The sequence below is a fragment of the Cyanistes caeruleus genome, chromosome 6 (assembly GCF_971803275.1).
Source record: "Cyanistes caeruleus chromosome 6, bCyaCae1.hap1.1, whole genome shotgun sequence".
Lineage (NCBI taxonomy): Eukaryota > Metazoa > Chordata > Aves > Passeriformes > Paridae > Cyanistes > Cyanistes caeruleus.
In genome coordinates this window covers 5942147-5962945 of record NC_141706.1, presented here as the reverse complement: position 1 = coordinate 5962945, position 20799 = coordinate 5942147, and the positions used below count along the sequence as shown (strand labels likewise).

The following is a 20799-nucleotide window of genomic DNA, read 5'->3' as shown; positions in this document are numbered from 1 at the left end:
GTTTCATGGTCTAGTGGGATATATCCCTGCCCAGAGCAGGGAATTGGAACTAGATCATCTTTAATGTCCCTTCCAGCCCAAAGCATTCTGTGATTCTGTGAGCTCTCTTCATAGAGGCTACTAACACACATAATAGAGCCTGCATTGAAATGTTAAAAAAATTAGTTAATAAAGTCATACTAAATAGGAGTGTGTAACACAAGGTTATGCTGAGCATGCACAAAATATTTAAATTCTTTAACTACAGAATCTACACAGCAGCCCCTGCAGTACAAAAATGACGAGCATTTCTTAATGAGCTTTCCAACTGCTGTTGAAATTCCAAAAATAAGGGCACACAAATTTTCAGTCTGGGAAAGATTACTTTTCTTCAGCCTTTCAAAGACCAGGCAAAGGTCAGTGAAAACTATTTCAGCTGTCAGACTCGGTGATGAAAGCCACAATGATCAATGAACATGTGTTAAACGTGTTGAAAGATAACTTTTATCAAGGGTCTCTTAAACAGCTGATGTAATACAAAGTATTTTGGCAGCACTGTTATCCAGAAGAAAGCAATGGATGAAAAGAAGACACTACAAGAGTGGTGCCCAGAGGTTTAAGGTAGTATCCACACTGCTAAAATGATTGATTTCTGGTATTAAGAGTCAAGTTTATATTCAATAAATTAGGTTTCAGTAGTAAATTCAAGACACAAACGCTGTTTTCTTTCTACTTCATGAAAAAAGGAGGAGAAAACACAGATGTTTATAAACCACAAGCTGCAGTTCCCAGTCTTCCACCATCACCACCACATTCCTCTACTAAACCTCACTTGGATGAGAGCTACAACCAGCAGCTATCAGCTCTGGCTCTGTATACAGTTGAAACTGAGGCACATTTATTGTTTCCACAGTGCAAGTGCTCTGCCTTGAGCACTTGCAAAAGCAATCCTGAGAAAGGACTGAACATGCAGCTGAGTCTTTAGGAGAGCAGTTACTGCTTCATCACCTTCCTGCAGTACTTGCATTTCTCAAAGCAAGGCTGACATTCTTTTGAGACTATAAAAGGCAGCAACAGATAAATTAATGGAATTTTTAGAACAGAGAAACAAAGTGCTTTGAAGTAGCAAGCAACTAAAAAAGGAAATCAAGCAGCCATTACATCAGCTGAATGACAAAGGCATCTGAGAAGCAGTTTGAAATTCAATCTGCCATAATCTTATATGAGAACATTACTTATATACATGTTTACTAAAAAGTTAAATTGATCCTTAGGAAAATTTAAATTTCTCCTAAAGCCTTGGTTCACAGAAAGAGATGTCATACATTAGTCTTGTTATAGTTTAATGATATGAAACATTAGCTGTTCCTTACTGAGGTTTAAGCAAAGCATTTTTACCTCACATGGTAGAATCTGATCAATCAGCTTCAACTTCTGTTTAGCTGTGGGTGAGCACACACATTATTATTTCCAGCAGCTAACCTGTGACAACTGCTGAGTGAGCCCTTGAGTGTGGCTGCCATGTGCTCTTCAGCCTTCCTACCCAATCTCTGAACATTTCTGATCACAAAATAAGATTTTAGAGACTTTATGTGTAGTTTGTGTGGATTTAGAGCCAGAAACAAAGAGCCTAAGTTCTACAACACCCGGATTTTTGGCTTACACCATCCACACCACATCATTTAGTCCTTCAATAAGTGCATATCTCCAAACAAAGAAGTTAAACACATTTTTAAAGAGCAGTTTAACAGATAAAAAAATCTTCTAAGGGATGGGACACCTGCAATGTCACTGCACTAAGTAACTCAGTTCCAAATGTCTTCAAAGTCATGCCTTTCTCTTCAACTATCACTCATATATTTAGCTAAAAAAAAAAACATGATTAAGAGTTCTGGTCCTGAATTGTTTCTCTAATATTGCCAGTCATCCCAAAATCATTGATTTACATAATTCTTCATTGTTTCATCTATCTTTATTTCCTTTTCCTCAGACTATTTTGCTCAGAATAACTAACCTTCCTAACATCATGATTTTCAGCTTTTAATTAGGTAACTATTTTTCCAGTTCGAAGTCAGCTCTCTGTTTAACTCAGAAATGTGACTTCTATCAGAAAATGTGGGAAACTGGTTTGATGCTTTGTAAATCTTTCCCCAGGGGACTAAGATTTTGCTATACAAAAAAGGAGTACTGACTAAAGCATATCTGAAAGTTGCCTGTTCCTTATAGAGTACTCTTCCAATGGTCAAACCATTTTATATGGTAATATATTGTTTTTCTCCACAGATCCAAAGCCAGTGAGCAGATTTGGTATATTTACTGTGAACAACAACATGCATGTGGAAGCTTCATTTTAAGATAAGGGAAACAATACCTGAGCATACAATGAAAAATTATCCTAGAAATCTAAAGTGTTTGCTAAAATACACTGTATTACTTTGCTTCACACATTAAAACTGCACTATTGTTATATTGGATATTGTTACAATAACAATATTGTATATTGTTAATTTTTTCTTGCAAGGCAGAGAGAAATCAGAGCACTCATTTATCATTTAAACTTGTTCCAAGCTAATTTTACCAGAAAGATACTCAGAAAACTAATGAGAAAATCACAGGAAATTTACTTTGCACCCCATTTAAACCTCCACCAGCAAAATCAGTTAATTCTAGAATTCTTCTTTAAAAATGAGCTCAGTTTTACAGCAGCAAATGCTTTGAAAATTCTACTGTGTGAAAAATATATAGTGAAATACACAAGTGCTAATAAACATCTTCTTTGTTTACAACGTGAAAACAAGAGCTGGTCCCATTTAACTGCAGACTGCCTTAAATTCAAATGAAACTGAAAGCCTCCATGAAGTGATTTTAACAACTGCAAACATGTCTGAAAATACACCTGCTGAGAACAGAAAGATGAGACCTGTCTATCAGCTGGATTGTGGTATTTGTTTTGGTTTTTGTAAACTCTGTTATTATGTGCTCCTGCAGTCTATTGATTTTACTTCCCAGGTTTATTCATCCTTCAGAGGACAATGATCCGAAAGTAACATGAGCACTCATTTAAATATTTAGGGTTTGCGCCAGAGTTCCAAGTAAAGATTTTCTTTTAAAAGGTGACAAGATCAGCAAGGTAAATCCTGTTCAGCTGAAAGCTTAGGGAAGAAAAATGTTGGCCTGAGATGTTTTGAAGACATCAATGTGATTAACAAAGCTTCTCTTTTACCATGATGCAGGAAGAATGAAGGAAAACCAAAATCATGAAGCCGTAGGTGATCATCCCATTCATTTCCAACAAAACTTGAATGTTCAATTGCTTAAGATGTCCCAAGGACAGATAGGGCTGGGTAAGATTGGGAGAAACATGGGGACAGGCCCAGCAAGTGCCATGAGACATTGACAGAGATTTCTGAAGGCTTATTGAAGTTATTCACTCCCTCCCTTTAAATGGGGATAATACAAATCCAAACGCACTGGAAACAAATGTATCTTTGCAATGGGGAACAGCAGGACGCCAGAAGAATCTCTTCTAATCAGAGTTCTTTATAATACTCAGGGCACCAATGTAAACAATGTGACATATAAACACAAGTTTGCAACTGCACCAGTTAACAGCTGCTTTAAGCAAAAAAAACCCTTCTAAATATCATTTGTTGATAACCTAATCTTAGACCCCTTGACTACTTTAACAATAGGTTTTGTTTGAAGTTTGGGGGGGGATACAATTATTACCAGCAGCATGAAGTGTCTGTGACAACTCTTTTGCCTGCTTATGGTTGAAGGAACCATTGCCAATGTAAAATTATTGCATTTGTCACCTGAAAAAAATCAGGTTTCATAATGACTCACATGCCATTGTATAGTTAAGAAGTAGCAATGTTTTATTCCTGCTAAGATAGGACAGAAGTATTCCTACTTAAAGAATCTTTTCCTCTATTTGTTTTACATAGAAGTCTGTACACAAGTTTCAAATTATTTAAATTTCGCAAGGGCTCTACGAAAAACATTTCAGCACATCAGTAACTTCTAAATTTATTCATGAAGTTGTTTGCTTCCTTAGCACATAATGGCTTCAATGAGCAAAACAAGACATCTTTTTTCCATTTCACTAGATAAATCATTCTAATTTTCTATGCCTAAAGTCCTACATATCCATATATTTATCTGGTAATGTTTAAGAAGACTTGCTTCTATCTTGTTTCTACATTCTACATGCTGAACACCTGCTCTCCTTCATCACTGCTTGGAAAGGATTTTGACCTTTAGCAGGCATTGTGGAAACCTCTCTATGTTTTTCATTATCAGAAAGTTACAACTGGGCTGCTTGAAGCCTTTGCAGCCAAGTCTACAGTTTTCCTTCTACTGCTTTAAACACCTCTGCTAAATGTTTTTAGCTGGTAAAAAATAGAGATGACACATCAGTTTGGATTTGGATTTATTTTGAAAACTAAAGTTCACATAGCCTGGGAAGATGGCAGAAAAATTATTCTAATTTATCATAGCCTCAGTAAGAGTTGTATTTTCTGCTTTTCTTCTACATTGCTCTGACAAATCCTTCGCTAAATTTGATTTTTTTACAAGAGCATGGGCTGTATTTTGAGATCTTTTCTGCTGCACAAATAGAATAGTATTACTTATCCGTATTTATTTTCATTAAACCTATTTCATTACAATATCTTCTTTCTCCCTAAAATATAAAACTGGTTATTTAACATCTTGAATGAGACCTTTGCTACCTTACAGGGTTTTTTCCAGTAACCTATTTGTTACACTGTAGTTGATTAGACTTAATCCAGCACTACTGAAGTCTTTACCTTAGAGATATTTGTACACCAAGTCATGCATAAAGAGCTTTTTGAAGACTGAAGCAAATATCTGTGTCCCTTTGACAATGCATCTCCATTATTCTAAATATTTAAACCAGCTTTACTTGGCAAAGCTATCTGTTTGGTAATATTATTTAGGTCAATTTCTCTCAAATTATTCTTACCAAATACATCAAGAGGGAGCATCTTTAGACTGCCAGGTCAGAGCAAGAAAAGTATTAATTTCACAATGTCAGAAACAATGTTATGAACTTTGTGCACTACTGGTAATTAAATTAGGACCACTGCCACAGAACACAGATGGATAAGTATGATCAGAAGTCAGCACTCTGCCTGTTTCTCCTTCTCCCTCCATTACTTATTGAAGTTGTTTGAATTTGCTTACAAAATAAACACAACAAACTTCTATTTTTTGGTGAGAATTGCTGAAGAACAAGATTGTATTGCTTCCCTTAATTTTAAATAGAAGCAAAGCTGAGAAAAAAAAGACATTTCCATTAAAATCCAGTCCAGATAATTTATCATTTATATATGTATAGTTGTCCTAACAATATTTTTCCACCAAAAGCATTGTTATGATTACCTCATGTGCCAAAACAAAAAAGAGCAAGTGTATCTTCAGAAATACTTCCCTTTTGACACTGCCCTTTGAAAGTAAATAATCAGTTTTCACTACTAAACACTAACATAAAAATTCTATAAAATTAAGGTAAGAATAATAAATTTATGTGGAGGAAACTTCAAGTTTTATATGTGCTTACACGTTATGGTGGCAATTCTACATTTAAATGAAACCAGTGTGAATTTATGCCAGGAACAGAGAGAGACACATGGATCCTGACTTGATGTAGGCCTCTTGCAGGTGAGGCAGAAGAGGAAGAAAGAAAGAAAAACCTGCTCTCCTTCATGCCTGCTTTTTTTCAGGTGACAAATGCAATAATTTTACTTTGGCAATGGTTCCTTCAACCATAAGCAGGCAAAAGAGTTGTCATAGACACTTCATGCTACTAGTAATAATTGTATCCCCCCCCTCAAACTTCAAACAAAACCTATTGTTAAAGTAGTCAAGGGGTCTAAGATTAGGTTATCAGTAAATGATATTTAGAAGGCTTTTTTTGCTTAAATAATGGCACTTAAAAATGTCAAAACTGACATTTTTGGATGCAGGTAAGACTGCTCACACTTTATAGGAAAAAAGAAAGTGTTATCCACATTCACAGGGAAAATGCACATATCTGAGGCCCCCTCCTCTTCAGTGATGCCAGCAAGAATTTTACCATGCAGTTTAGAGAGAACTGGATAGAGCCTCAAAGGACTGATGCCATGAGCATTGCTGTCCTGTTCACAGCTTTATGTGAGAAGAAGGCCTTTCAAGGTTCTTTTTTCAAGAAGGAGTTCCTGCATTCCCAATTAAATATTTTAACACTCATCTAATAAATTTAGCAAGGAATGTTGCTATTAAATGTATTATTCTCAACAGCCAGATCCCCAGATCAGCACTGTACTTTTGGTAATTATTATCAGCTATTGTGAGCAGCTTTTATTTATCTCTTTCTCCCCTTGCCTTAGTTATGACTCATTTTCTCCTCATAAAAAGAAGTGTAGTTAAACAGTGGATTAAGTTTCTCCCTTTGCTGTTTGAGATGGTTTTTATCTATCAAACTGATTTCTTTAGAAAAACAGAAGCACATATATATATATTAATGTCACATTAATGAGTCTGTGAGAGGACAACTAGAACACACATGTGATAGTGTGTTTTATCAGCTACAGTAAAATGTCTCAAATATCATTGTCATCACTATGGATTTTTGTCACACTTGCTGTAACATGATTGTATTGCCACAAAAAATTCATCCATGCCAATTATGATCAGGAGAAATATTAGCCTGTTAAACAGCAAGAAAACACAGCTATAATTACTCCCAGGGAAAAAAAAAAAAACCAAACAAAAATATTTATGCAATAAAAACTCCAAACCAAACAGGAAAAAACAAAGCAACCAACCTTCTTTGCTATAAACTAACAGTACCTGATTTCAAAAATGCTATGTAATTCTAATTGATGTCTTTCTTTACTAGTTTGATACAGTCAAGTATTCCTTATACTGCTGCTTTATTATCAGTTACAAGAGCTCCAGTCCGAATGTGCTACAGATTTTGCCATTTAAACACAGATTTTAAGAAAAAAATAATAAAACCAAGCAATCCAACCACACAACATGCTTCACTCCACCCCTCCCAGCTTGTCTGGAAAGAACTGTCTCAGGAAAACTTGAGTGTAGTAGGATGCCTTATACATCTGATGCTTTGCAGCAGTCTTGCCAGACTGTTAAGCTCTTGGGTTCTGTTTCCTCTCTGGGTTTCATCACTGAAACCCAAAGGCAGCCAACGGAAGTGTGCCAAGGCAAAGCTCTTTTGGCTCATTAATTAGTGTCCTGCTAAGTGGCAGTGTCAGGAAGTCTGCGTGGGGTGGGAGGACAGGAGGCAGCAGAGGCAGAGAAAGAGCTAAGCAAGAAATCATCAAGAGGTGTTTACTTATCCCATTATTATAGGCTCCATTTACAAATGCTTACTTCACTAAAACTTGGCTTTAACTCTAAACCAGTGAATTCCACATGGAGACTTTAAAAATTGTCTTTACCAAAAAAAAAAAAAAAAAAAGGCAAAAAAATAGAATTGATTTTTATTGCATTTCTTCAAAATTTTATCTTGTTTTTCTCTGTGTGTTGGTGAGGAGTTTTTATTTGTTTGTTTTGTTTTTGTTTGTTTGCTGAATTGTGAGAATTAAACAACTGCTGAATACCCAGAAAAAGGAAAATGTGAATCACCAACAGTCACAGGAACAGAGGACCAGGCCCGCTTGTCAATTATGATTTTAAAAGTTACTCCTTTTTATTTGAGTACTCCAGTGGCCAAGTCATACAAGGTACACAGAAGGTCACAGGAGCTTCCAAAAGGATGAACTGATGCCTTTCATGTGCCTTGTGGTACTCAGAAATCTTCAAAACTTGTCAGCTGTTCTTCTACTTCTCTGCATGTTTCACTTAATTATATTGTAAGTTGCTATTGTCATAAATAGCTTCTCCGCTGAGCATCTGTTGCTTCACCCACAGCAACTGCCTGCACACATTGTTCTGTCTGTGCTGCCAGGTATTTGAGTGTTCTCATCATCTCAAAATCCTTGTCTGACAAATATCATTGAGGATTGGAACTACATGATCTTTAAGGTCCCTTTCAACTCAAACCATTTGATGATTCTGTGATTACTAAGAGCTCTAGATGTTTTTCCGTACAGAGAACAGAGTTAGCTTTACTAGACCTGCTGGTAGTTTGGACTTGTACTCCATTTCCTATACAGGAGATATTTTTTTACACTAAACAATAAATTAGAGGGACACAGATGAGCCCTCAAGCATGCCAGCACTTCTCTCGATCTCATAATGCCTTCTCTTTTCATACATTTCAGTCTACTAAGACATAACTGCTGTAATCTTCCTTTTGTAAAGTTTGAATAAGTTTTCTTTGTGTGCTGTCAGAATTTCTTGATCTTGCAAGTCTGTCTTAAATTGCAATGCAAGGTGTAACTAAAAGTATGTATTTATTACCAGCTGTTAAAACCAAGTGGGACAGTGTTCTTTAACTCTTCCATAACCCATCCCTCATAACTCCAGGGGGATCTCTTCTGTCATTGGGCCATTGAGTCTCACTGCAGGACTGATAAAATTACATCATCCCTTTGGGAGATGCTCCACCCAGGGGAGGAGCCAAGCATTCCTGCCTGGATATAATCTGAAACCAGGAACACCAGTCAGCCTTTTCCCACTGGATTCCCAGAGGAAGACAGGACCCATCTACATCACCACTGGACCTTCAGAGGAAAACTACACCCTTCTACAGGATCACTGCTTCAACAGAACCACATCTGTCACTCCAGGACTGCAGCCACCATTTAATCAGACTGCTACCAACACCGTGACCAGCAGGGTGTCAGGTTGTATCCTGACTATGTCAGTATTTTTTGTACTACTGCATTTTATTTAAATTTTCCTAATGAGCTGCATTTTTTTTTTCTTTATACATACTAGTAAAGAACTGTTATTCCTACTCCCATGTCTTTGCCTGAGAGCCCCTTAATTTCAAAATTGTAATAATTTGGAGAGAGGGGGTTTACATTATCCATTTTAAGGGAGGCTCCTGCCTCCCTTATCAGATATATATCTTTTCAAACCAAGACAAAGTCACACCTCATTATGTCTGAAAACAATTTTGTTTATCTGCAAACACCTTGAAAATGCTTTTTGCTGTCATCTTATATACTGTCATACAACAGTACATAACTTCCCCGATCATAACAGCTCTAAAGCAAATCTTCAACATACCAGCTCTTTCTGCATGTTCAATAAAAGGCCAAGGAAAAAAAAAACCTGCAAAACCCAAAAATCAAAGCCAGCCAGCTCCCAAAGACATTTCCACTGATTTTTAAGATGTAACATGAGGCAAGACAGTCTGAGACAAGCACATATATAATGTATGCTTTCAATTATTTTCATGCAAATATGAAGTTTATGAGAACAAAACTATTATGGCAAATCCCATTTTAGAAGAGAGTTAATTGCTTGGCCTGGGATTCTAAAGCTCAGGCCTTCAACTTCCCAAGCAGATCTGACCACTATAAAACAACGTCAAAGGGAATCAATTTCAGATCAACAACAAAATTGGCTCTACCACTCCATGGATCTTTCATTATTGGGGAGGTTTTCCTCACCACCTCCATCACTCACCTATGTGAGGAAGGATTTCCTGTGTTTTGCCTGCCCACAGCAAACCAGACTCCCCCTCCTACCCTGTTACTGATTTGCTGTCCCTTTCTTCCAACCCTTCTGCATCTGGGACACAAACTCTTTTTAAGCAGCTGCATTTCTTCAGCCACAGTCAGCCCCATTCCCCAGAGGGGATAACCATGATCCAGACACACGACAAGAGACTCCACCACACTCTCTATTCCACACTGCTGGCTCCAGCTTCTCACTGGGAGAAGCAGCTGCCTGTCACTTCCTAGCCTCCAGCACAAGCTTTGGCTCAAAGCCACCCTCATGTAAAAAGTCACGCATTTGGAAATGGATTTAACAAACTGCTTAGCAGTTCATAAGCATAACAAGAAGGTGCAGCATCTAAACAAACAGCCTGGAGTTTCATCTGTTTCCAAGTGGTTTTCCCCCCTTCATCTGCTCAGTAGTAGGTTTGTATTCTTCAAATGAAAGTTTTCTTGTAGCACTGCATATAGCATTGTATGCAAGAATTCTACAAAGTTGACAAAAGCTTGTGAATATGGTAATAAAAATCTTACTATTTTTGCAGTCATAGCAAGACAACATTGACACTACTGCTTGTTGTCCATCCAGCTTAGTTCATATCTGCATTTAAATTTTTAGGGGCTGCAGTAAGTTGCCATACAGTCTGCAGCATTTAAATCCCATGTAGGCCCTTTTCTCACTCAGATTGTAAAGCATCTTGTATTCCTAATCTTGCCTCCAGAATATTGTCCCTTTTCATTACATATGCACTGTATGGAGCACAGAATCATAGAACCATTAAGGTGGGAAAAGACCCCCAAGATTATCAGATCCAACCTTTTACTGATCACCATTGTGTCACCTAGACCAGAGCACTAAGTGCCACATCCAGGCTTTTCTTGAACATCTCCAGGGATGGTGACTCCACCACCTCTTTGAGAAGCTCATTCTAATGTTTAACCCTCTCTGTGAAGAATTTCTTCTTGATGTCCAGCTTCAGCCTTCCCTGGTGCAGTTTGTGGTCATTTCCTCTTGGCCTGCAGCTGGTTGCCTGTGAGAAGAGACTGACCCCTACCTGGCTACACCCTCCTTTCAGATCGCTGTAGAGACGGATAAGGTTTCCCCTGGGCCTCCTTTTCTCCAGGCTAAACACTCCCAGATCCCAGATCCCTCAGCCACTCCTCATAGGACTCTCCAGACCCTTCCCCAGCTCCACTGCCCTTCTCTGGACTCTCCAGCACCTCAATGTCTTTCTTGCAGTGAGGGGCCCCAAACTGGACACAGCACTCCAGGTGTGGCATCACCAGTGCTGAGTACAGCAGGACAACCCTGACCTGGCCCTGCTGGCCAAACCATTGCTGGTCCAGGCCAGGATGCCATTGGCCTTCCTCTTGAAAATATTGCCAAAAAGTGATTTATTATTTCTTTAAAATAGTTGAATAATAGAAAGAAAGGCAAAAGTCTGGTTTCCCTCCTTTATATAGTTGCTCTGTCCACATATCCCTAATAAAAGAACTGATAGGTGATCCACTACAACCGCTACCAGTCTCTCAAAAGAAATGGGAAATTCCTATCAATTTTGTTTCTAGATCGGAGGTAGAGCCTTCTTGTAAAGCTCCTCTTACAAAGATAAACTCATCTTATCTGTTTGCTTTTAGAAAGTTTATTGTAGGTAATTAGCTGCATGGATTTGGGAAAATTAACTACACACAGTTGCTTTTAATTCCAGGAATTCAAGAAACATTGTTTGTAAGTGCTCCTACAAGTGTTTATAAGAAATTCCCTTCCATCACTCTTTTTTTTTTTTTTCTTTAGAGGTTCAGAATAAATTTGGGAAAATTAAAAATTATAAACTAATTCTAACTTGTTCCACAATGTACGAAGCATTTAAACAACCTTGACATAAATCCCACTGGTTTTATTTTAAACAGAATTTTTGGAACTAAATTCAGGTTAACAAAACAAAGCAGCACCTTGGATATCATCCTTTTTTGTGTAATAGTGAACTTCAGGCTTCCTTGAAAACTCCTAAGGAAACATATGGATAATTTCACAGAGAAGTGTCACAAAGCAAAACTCTACAGAGGAAAGTAAAAATAAACAATATCCTCTTCTCTTCACTCATCCCATTAGAATAGCAACAGAATATAAACTCAGCAAGAGAGTAATTGGTCATCCTGATAGTAAAAGTCAGCAAAGAATTGCAACTTTACAGTATTAAGGTAACAACAGAAAATCACAGAACTCTCACTCTAATTTGCTATGAAGGCAAAGTAAAACTTGTCATGTAAGACTACACAATGATGTGCAACTTCTACTTTTTTCTTTTGTTTTTTTAAGAGTATGCACTATAGAATCTTATTATGTGAGTCCTGCTTGGCAGCTATTTGAGGGCAACGTGCTAGCGTTTGTGGCTGGGGGAGAGGAAGAGGAACACCAAAACACAGGAAGTTCCATGAAGTATCTGTAGCGCTATGTGCGTGATTTTAATCAGTGAGGGTAACATTGATGTCACAAAGTCATGGCTACATTCATGAGTTACTGCTCTGTGTGTCTGAAAGCACTAGGAACCTCTGCCTTTTGCAGTCTGCCAGGTGTAACTCAGTTTATTCCCACATAATTTCATGTATTTCAACTCCTTTCAGTAACTGATGATCCAATGAGTGACTGAATTCCTTTTCACCAAGAACACTCCAAACACTCAGTGCAAAAAGCACTGCCAGCAGGAGTGCTAAGTGTGCTGTTGTTTACAGTGGTAATCACCACTGTACGATGGGAGTCAAGAGAAAACCTCTCACATTGTTAAGGTTTGGTCAGTCCCTCCTCATTTTCCCTGTATCCTTTTTGAGCTACATTTTCTGCAGGAGATACAGAAGTTTACAGTAGGGGCCCTTCCCACGTTGTCACTGCTGGGACTGCCCAGCTGTGAATTTTTTGTTGTTCAAAGCCCAGCCATTCTTCTGTCTGGGTTAGCATTCAGAAAATACAGTGCTGTCATTAGCAGTTGTCCCAAACTGACCTTTAATTTTTCTGTGCCCCAAGTCTTCCACGTCATTCAAAATTCCCTACACCAGAACTTTCTCATCTCCATTCCACCATCTTCCAACACACTAAAATACCACATTACCTTCACAGATGTTCATGCCTACCTCTCTTTAACAACTTATATTACTCAGCTGCATGTTTAATAGCAATTTTTATTTTTTATATAAAATAGAAAAAAAAAAAATAAAAGCTTTGCTGATGTCACCTAACTTAAAAGTAAAGAGATCTTCAGCATTTTGAAACTAAGAATATTGCAGAGTTTTAAAAAATGTTGTTCCAGGGTTTTTTAATACCATTTTAGCTGGAAGTATATTTTCTGATTTTGTATTATTTCTACATGGCAAATATCCCTATTCATTGAAGACAAAAACTACTTATCTGTGATCAACATACCCTGCCTGCTCAGCTGGACCTGCCTCCAGCTGCTACACCAAGGAGACACTTTACCAGTGGCAGAAAGATCCGGCTGGTGCTGCTTCAGGAACTGGAGACACTGCAGAACACCTAATTCCTGCCCAAGTTCTGACCACAATCCAAACACTCACCATACCCTGGCTCTGCTGGGTGCTGATAACAGAGCAGTTCCACCTCAGCTCCCTGCAGCCCTTTCCAACCTCCACAGAATTCTACACCAGCTGGTATCGAATCCTGCAAGGACATGCACACAGCAACACTTCCAAACGCCTGTGGCTCAGGAGGCCATTTGCCTGTTAAAACAAATTTGTTTGGAGAGCTGCCAGGAATCTAAACTGACATTTCACTAACCCCACTGCTTGTGTTAAAGGGATAGCCCAGCATCTGAGAGGAGCTAAAATTTTAGTTGAACGGCATTCTAATATAGTTGATTAAATGAGAGGGAAAGTGCTTTTAAGAGGCAAAAAAATCTCTTTAGGAGTTGTTCTCGTTCAAAATCCATATGGGTAGGCAAACATTTGTGTTATTCTAACAATACCTAAAATATTCACTTTTCTAGAAGTGAAAAGAGGATTTTAAAAAAACAATTGTTACCCTTTTCAACCACCCTGTTTAATATGTAAAATCACGAATATTTTGTCAGAATAAATATTGTAACAGTTTGTCAAAAAAAAAAAAAGGGTGGAAACTAGACAAAGATGTAACTACATTGCTTCTCAGACTGAAGGCAGCAGTGAAAACATTTACTTCAAGGCAATTATATAAACTATTAGTGTATCCCAGTGGTTTCAGTAAATATCAGAAGTTCTTCAGTGTGACATGAGTGTCAGTAAACTCCCTAAAGCAGCACTGTGACTGGTATTTTATAACAGACATTTGTTCCTCAACTTGGAAGTCTGCAATTTTGTCACAAACATGGTCTTGAAAAACATTACAGAACTGGATAAGCTAAAGGAAAATGCTGTATCCTACAAAATTCAACAGTTTACCACTGTAGCCAATAAAATTCCAGCTAATATAAGCAACTAGATTGAAAAAAGGAACAGGAATTAGTTCAAGTAATGATGACAGGCTAGGACATATTAAAACAAGAAAAAAAATTCCTTAATAAAGCTCACTGATTTGGAGAAGCCTCTGCTTTCCATAAATCTGTCCGCACATTCAATACAGCACCTTTGGAAAAAAGGGTTTTAAAACATGAGAGCAGTCACTTGTAAATTCTTCCTGTTGCTATCTACCTCAGCTCTCCAGTAAAGTGGTTGGAAAGCAATAAAATCATACTGTTGAGTAAGAAATACTGTAGAAACCATACTTTAAAAAAAAGAAACCATAAGTCAACAATATTCTGCTTCAACAGCACCTACATTGAAATTGCCATGCTGGTCAATCTCACCTTACTGAAATAACAGACTTGCAGAATACTTGTAATTGTAGAACAGATTTCTTTTTTTAATGATTGCCTATTTTTATCAAAGTTGAGGAGCAACCATTCAAAAACCTATTTACTGAATTTGGAAACAGAAATGGTTAAAAATTTTTTTTGGTCTTGCTCCTACAAAATAACTATGCTTCGGTTCTGGGCATGCTCTGCATCCAGCCTCACAAATGACTATAAAAGTGGTTTGGAGAAAAACTGAATCTGCAGTTTGTTACAGATGATCCAAAAATGTAGACACATTACCATGGCCATATTAATTATATTTAACTTTGAATTTGGCTCTCTGAGGCAGGGATTGACCCAATGACACCCAGAGCCCCTTTCATTGTAAACTATGCTGTGATTCTATGAATGGAAACTGAAAACACATGGCAACAGTTTTTGGTTTTTTTAAATGTCAACGTACTATTATTCTATTTATAACTCAATAGTGCCCTCTGCTGATATTTTCCTGCTTGGTTATTTGCATGGAAAAATTGTGAGGGTATGTTATGGGAACATGTTAACATTTTTCCTGCAAATGAAGGAAGGAAAACTGCAGAATGCTCTTGTTTCAGAGAGCAAAGAACGTTAAGTCATCGACACCTTCACCAGTTTGGAAATTGTTTGGGTATTAAAGCAGATCTCTTCACCCTCTGCCATTAAAATTTAGCATATTTCACAGCAGCCTTCAGAGCTACAGAACAATCCTACCCAGAACACATAAAAACCTCCAAAAAGAGCTATCAGCCTCCCTAACTACAACAGCAGGTGCATGCAGGTAACTTGAAAGAGGAGATTAAAAAAGACATGATAGAGAAACCTCTCAAACCTGGAATAGCAGAATTAGCAACCATTCATATTCACCTGCCTGAACTGTAGTTTTACATATACAAAACCGTGCAAGGGATAGATAAAAAAAACTTATTATAACCTCTAGTAAAGAAGGAATTTTGGTGTAATTTATTGTCATTACCCTTGGCAGTCTACTTAGGAGGGCAACATCAAAACTGGTTTTAAGATACAATTAAAATGTATGTATGTATGTTCAAAACAAACATTACAACACACAACAGATGTATGGAGCTTCTCCAAACACTTGTCAGGACTATGACTGGATGCTTTAGAAGTTTCTCAGTTATGTGAGAATTAAATTTTACTAAAACTGTTATAAAGGCTTGCAAAAGAGACTCAGTTTTCCCTTCAAAATTTTCAGTCTACTTAAATTTAATTTCTAGACAAAAATGTCTTTTTCCAATTTTTACACTAATTTCCAAGCTTTGAAGTGCTTTGCAGAAGTGTTTGCTCTTATTTTAGACATATCATTTGTAATCTGTTGTTTTTCTTTTGTATTCATACAGTCTCAATGGCCAGTAAGAGTTCCTATTAAATTGATTGTATTCCCTAGTTAATCAGGAATAATGACCTATTAGCCACCACCATGACTGAACCATCCTGAGGGCAAGTTATACAAGTATTTTCACAATAGAGGTAAGGTATTAAGAAAAATATCTGCAGAAGTGACATGGCCATTCACACATGCATGAATTCAAAGGATTTCAGATATCCTTCATAGTGTTTAAATGTCTTTTATAAACATCTGTTTACAAAGAAATGCTCTGTTTGCATGCCCATAGAGAATAAAAATTACACTAAAGAAAGGTAAACCCCTGTCTTTTTCTATGTACTATTGAATGAGACAGAACAGCAAGGGAAATTCAGGCTAAACTTTCTGAAAAAATTCAAGAAAAATGTCAAGCAATGAAACTGCTCACCACAAGGGTTGAAATGTTTCCATCACTACAGTTCCAGACAGATGATTATCAGTATTGTATTCCTTAGTTACAGCTACTGCATAAAATGGCACAGCTAAATGAAGAAAGAAACCTGGATTTCTAAGATTAGAAAACACAATGACCCCAGGCACTGTTTAAAAATTACTCAATATTAGAAGTACATCTGAGTAAAAATGTGAGAATCTGGTTTGTTGCTTGTATTATATTTGATTAACACAAAAGGAATTACACCTAAATGATAATTAATTAGTTAAAGGTGTTTCTCTTAGAAGTTTTGTGTTTCCAGTACATTATGAATACCATATATGCACCCTGAAATTCTAAAATTATCTGCTAAGGTGCAAATGAGAGCCCAGTGAGACAAAAAGAATGAGTTACTTGTGAAAGTTGCACCTTCCTTCATTTGAATGGTCATATCTGTATTCATGTATAGTCACTTGACTGATATAAATAAACTTTTACTCATACTTGCAGAGGCAGCACAGTCCTGAGTTTCTTTACTGGCTCCTGAATCAACAGAATTCTTGACTGAGTGCCAGCAATCAAGCTCTCTTAGAGGTAACATGCAAATCAGAAAAAACACAACCTGACTTTCCATTGCAGGCTGAGCTTGCAGCTAGAAATGGTTTTAGTTATAAACATGCTGCAGCATGGGTGGCAATTCCATCAACAAGGACTACAAGGCACCAACAGCACCTGACTGCTTCGGCAAATGAAAACAGAACACCAGGCACACATCCCCATGCATCTTACTGAGAGAGAACAATTTCATTCCTTACACTATTCCATCTTGCTCACTTTGAGGATGGTAGATATTGTTGTATTAAATGCAAACCCCAGAATGTCCAGGCAGTCCACCATAAAGCATTTCTAGTGTAGTAGCTTGCTACTGCTGTGCCTAGATTTCATTAACAACACAAGGCTGGAAATACTCAATCCAATATCTCCCAGTATAACCACCATGACTTATGAGTGAATACCCATTCTAGAAGATGTTGTGAGAAGGAATCCCTGAAAACTTACAGCTGTACATTTTTTTCTCTCTAAGTGTGGTTACCTGCTTCTGGGAAGTTGCATTTAACAGGTACTCAGTTAAATTACTTTTAAATTAATACTTCTTGCTGCTCACACACGACCATTACCCCCTTGCCATGTGGCTCTACAAGTTGAGCAAGAACATCTACTCAGAGCAATATGTGGAAATAGGTCCCAAATTATCTGGTGAATCATTCCTTAGAGTACCTCGGGGCACCTTAAAATATCTTTTGCTTCTGGCTGATAACATTTGCTGGTTCTTTTCCAACCTGAGACCTTAATTCAAGAAGGTAGCCAGGCTTCTGCTTAATCCAGAATCAATGGCTCTACTTGCACAGATCAAGTTAATTGTAAACTTACGTGTTGATAGGAGATATGAAAACAGGCTTCAAGCATGGCATCCATCCACACCACTTCTCAAATCACCAAACAAAATGTCCCTGCCTTTCCAAGAAGAACATGCATACAAACACATCAAGTGCTAGGGAGAAACACAGAACAGACATTTCTTAAATAAATTAATAGTTAAATACACACAGTACTATTACACCAGAGTTTTAAAGAAATCTGATTCATGTTTTTCATCCCCTATGTAAGATGATAAAAATAGTTTTGCATTATTAGCAAAATGCATGTTAAGACACGACATAAAATCATTGGCATAAAGGCCAAGTTTGAAAAGCACACATTAATCTTCCTGGGATGAAATAAATTACAGATAATATTCCTACTTTACAACTAGTAATTAGATCCAGTAAAATAATCGTTTCCATCTTGAGTGGGAAAGAAATTAGAATTATTATTTTTCTCTCACATATATTTATTGTCTTTTCCCTTGGAGCAAAAGTTATTAATGTGCCCAAGAAAAATTAATGACTTTTATCTTCCAAAAAGTAAGAGATGTTAATGAAACACTGGGGAGGAGCAAAATTGAGCAGATCATTCAGATCTCATTTGGCAGGATAGGACTCTACCCACAAAAAGTAAGGATGTTGATCTGTTTAAATCTCTTTTAGTGCCTAAACAAAAGTAGAAAGGGTTCTATAAGGGGAAAAAAAGAAAGGAGACATAGAAGAAAAGTAAATTATCAAAGAAAGGATTTTGGATGTTAGATAAATGAAAATCAATTGGTTTTTTTTCTATTTAATTCCTATGCATAGAAGTCAGTATTGAGTTTATATTATAAATCTCTTTAACGAAAAGGATGTTAGAACAAGATGTCACCTCCAGGAAACAGAGAAAGATTTGTTGACATATTCCCATAAGCTTTCTTCATCTTCAGGCTGATTCTTGGGCTTCATTCTTCCTGAGAATTTCACAAGTACTCACTGTTATTTTTGGAACTGACTTCTGCACTGAAGTCCTTGTTTCTATAATGTGTTTTCCCTTCCTTAAGCTTTCTGTTAAAAATTTTGGTTTTAGAGAGAATGTACAGATTACAGAATGCAAATAATTGTTTGCAAAGGACATTATTTCAAATAAACTGAAGTTCCTCCACTACTTTCTAACATTTTCCAAAGTACCATTATACTACCAGAAGACATAGATTTCTATATTTGTTCTGTAGCCTTTTCTTTCTATTTTCAGTACACAAATAACTTTCTACTGAAAATGGAAAGTATTTTATTCTAAGCATTTTATGAAAACCAACTGTCATTATCAAACACCAACATTTTAGGGCTGAGTATTTGTCTAAAAAACCCAAACATTTCATGTGTACTAATTTAATCAAAAAGACTAGAGGATGATGGAGATGCTAGATCTCAGTTGTTCTTGGGTTAGCTGCTAATATTTCCTTTAAAGCATTAATATGATTTAATGTGTTAGAAATATACTGTTCATTTCAAATAATGTGGTATCACAACTCAGAAGTCCTCTTGGAAGAAAGCTTTGGCAAGGAATAATCAGTGTAGTCTCCACCTCAAACTTTTGTTTCTTTTCAGTTTGCTTCTGAACAAGCACAAGCTTTTGTAAACAAAGAATTTCTAAAAGAGAGAGGATACAGAATGGCAAAATTCCTGAAGTTCTTCATAAGTAAATTCATAAACAGTTAATATCTCTCTCTAGGTGTAAATCTGTTTAAATACACCAGTTTCTCTTAGCAAACATTCTATACCAAAAATCAGTGATACTTTCATTCTTTACATTTCAGCACTACAATGTCATCTGATACCTCTACAGCCCTTTGCGTAATCCTCACTTGTCCTATTAATTGCTGACATGCATTTTAAACCTGTAATGCTCATGCATAATCCCTAAAAAGAGCCTTCAACAGGAAGAGAAAGGACGGGGACAATAATCGGCCTTTTCCCAGTAACTCTTTGTTTATGAGGTGTTTATCATTCAAACAACATTCATCATTGAACAACTCAGTGTTTATCAATCACATCTTCCTGGAACAGGAACATATTTGTAACATATTTAACATGTAGGAAAACACTAAGCCAAAGCCAAAAAGGTGACTCCAATAGGAAAAAGCAAAGCTATAAGCAGAGAAAATGTTGAACTCCAGAGGGTGACTCCAAATCCTCTGTAAACAGAACGCTGGATAGTGACTGTGACTAGGAATCATCCCTGTGCTTGCCAGAAGGTGGCAATAACGACACTGTACTTGCATGGACAGCTTCATATTTAAAAAGTTGGGGACCATTTAAACAGTAAAAAAAATTAACTTCGTAGAATTGCGCTTGTACTGCTAACTTCTTATGGTGTTCTTCACTTTCCACTAGCCCCACGGAGACAGAACAAAAGTTTCCTGCATCCTACAGCTGCCTCTCTCGAGTTTTCTCAGAGAAATTCTATGAAGCAAAGCAAAGCCAAGACTGAACTGTTTCTCTTTCATTTTTCTAAACCACACTTTTATATCTACTAAATTCACTACAGAGGTGGTAGATAGCTATCTGTGCAAAACATAACAAATGCTGAACAAACAATTCCGTATATTTAGGTGACCATTTAACTCAGTAGAAAATAATTGTGTTTATCAGATAAATAAGGCAAACACAACCATTTGAAGAAGTATGAACAAAAAGTAGTAATAAAAGTTACTTACATCCTTTTATCCAGCATAAAATATTGCAGCTTTTGGTAGCTACAAAAAATTTTTCTTGGTCTGCAAAAACACGACACCTTCTGGTGAAACATTATCATACACCAGTAAGGACCATCCATTCTTATGGCTCTGGTTTGTTACAGTTCATGTTGTTTGAAAGGAAAAGAATACCCATAACATTCCTTAAAATCCATTTAGTATGGCCTATTTCAGCATTCCTTACCAGCAGGATAGAAAACACTAATTCCTTAAAGTAACAAGTTTGAGATGCACAGCTAATACAGTAGCCTCTGGAATTAGCACAATATTAAACTATCTAATAATAATAATAAAAAAAATATACCCATTAAACCCATTTTTAGCATGTTTTAACCAGTCTGCCCAGCACTTTACTAAACCTGCTTACTACCTTTCCAAGATGTACATACTGTGTCAGGGCCTAA

The 20799-nt window shown here is 36.9% G+C and overlaps 1 protein-coding gene across 6 annotated transcripts in view; it reads right to left on the bottom strand.

The window, feature by feature from the left end:
* Window positions 1-20799, bottom strand: part of IRAG1 (inositol 1,4,5-triphosphate receptor associated 1) — a 99882-nt gene that overhangs the window by 76894 nt on the left and 2189 nt on the right. The window contains exons 2-3 of one of the 6 annotated variants that reach the window (XM_086894698.1): window positions 18529-18610; window positions 17665-17785 (exon numbers count right to left, since the gene is read on the bottom strand). The exons of 2 other annotated variants lie outside the window; for them this stretch is intronic. The gene's annotated coding sequence lies outside the window, so the exon portion shown is untranslated. Of the gene's footprint in view, window positions 1-17664; window positions 17786-18528; window positions 20030-20799 lie in introns of those variants that run through there. 3 more of the 6 variants (XM_086894696.1, XM_086894687.1, XM_086894699.1) reach the window with 3 other exon arrangements.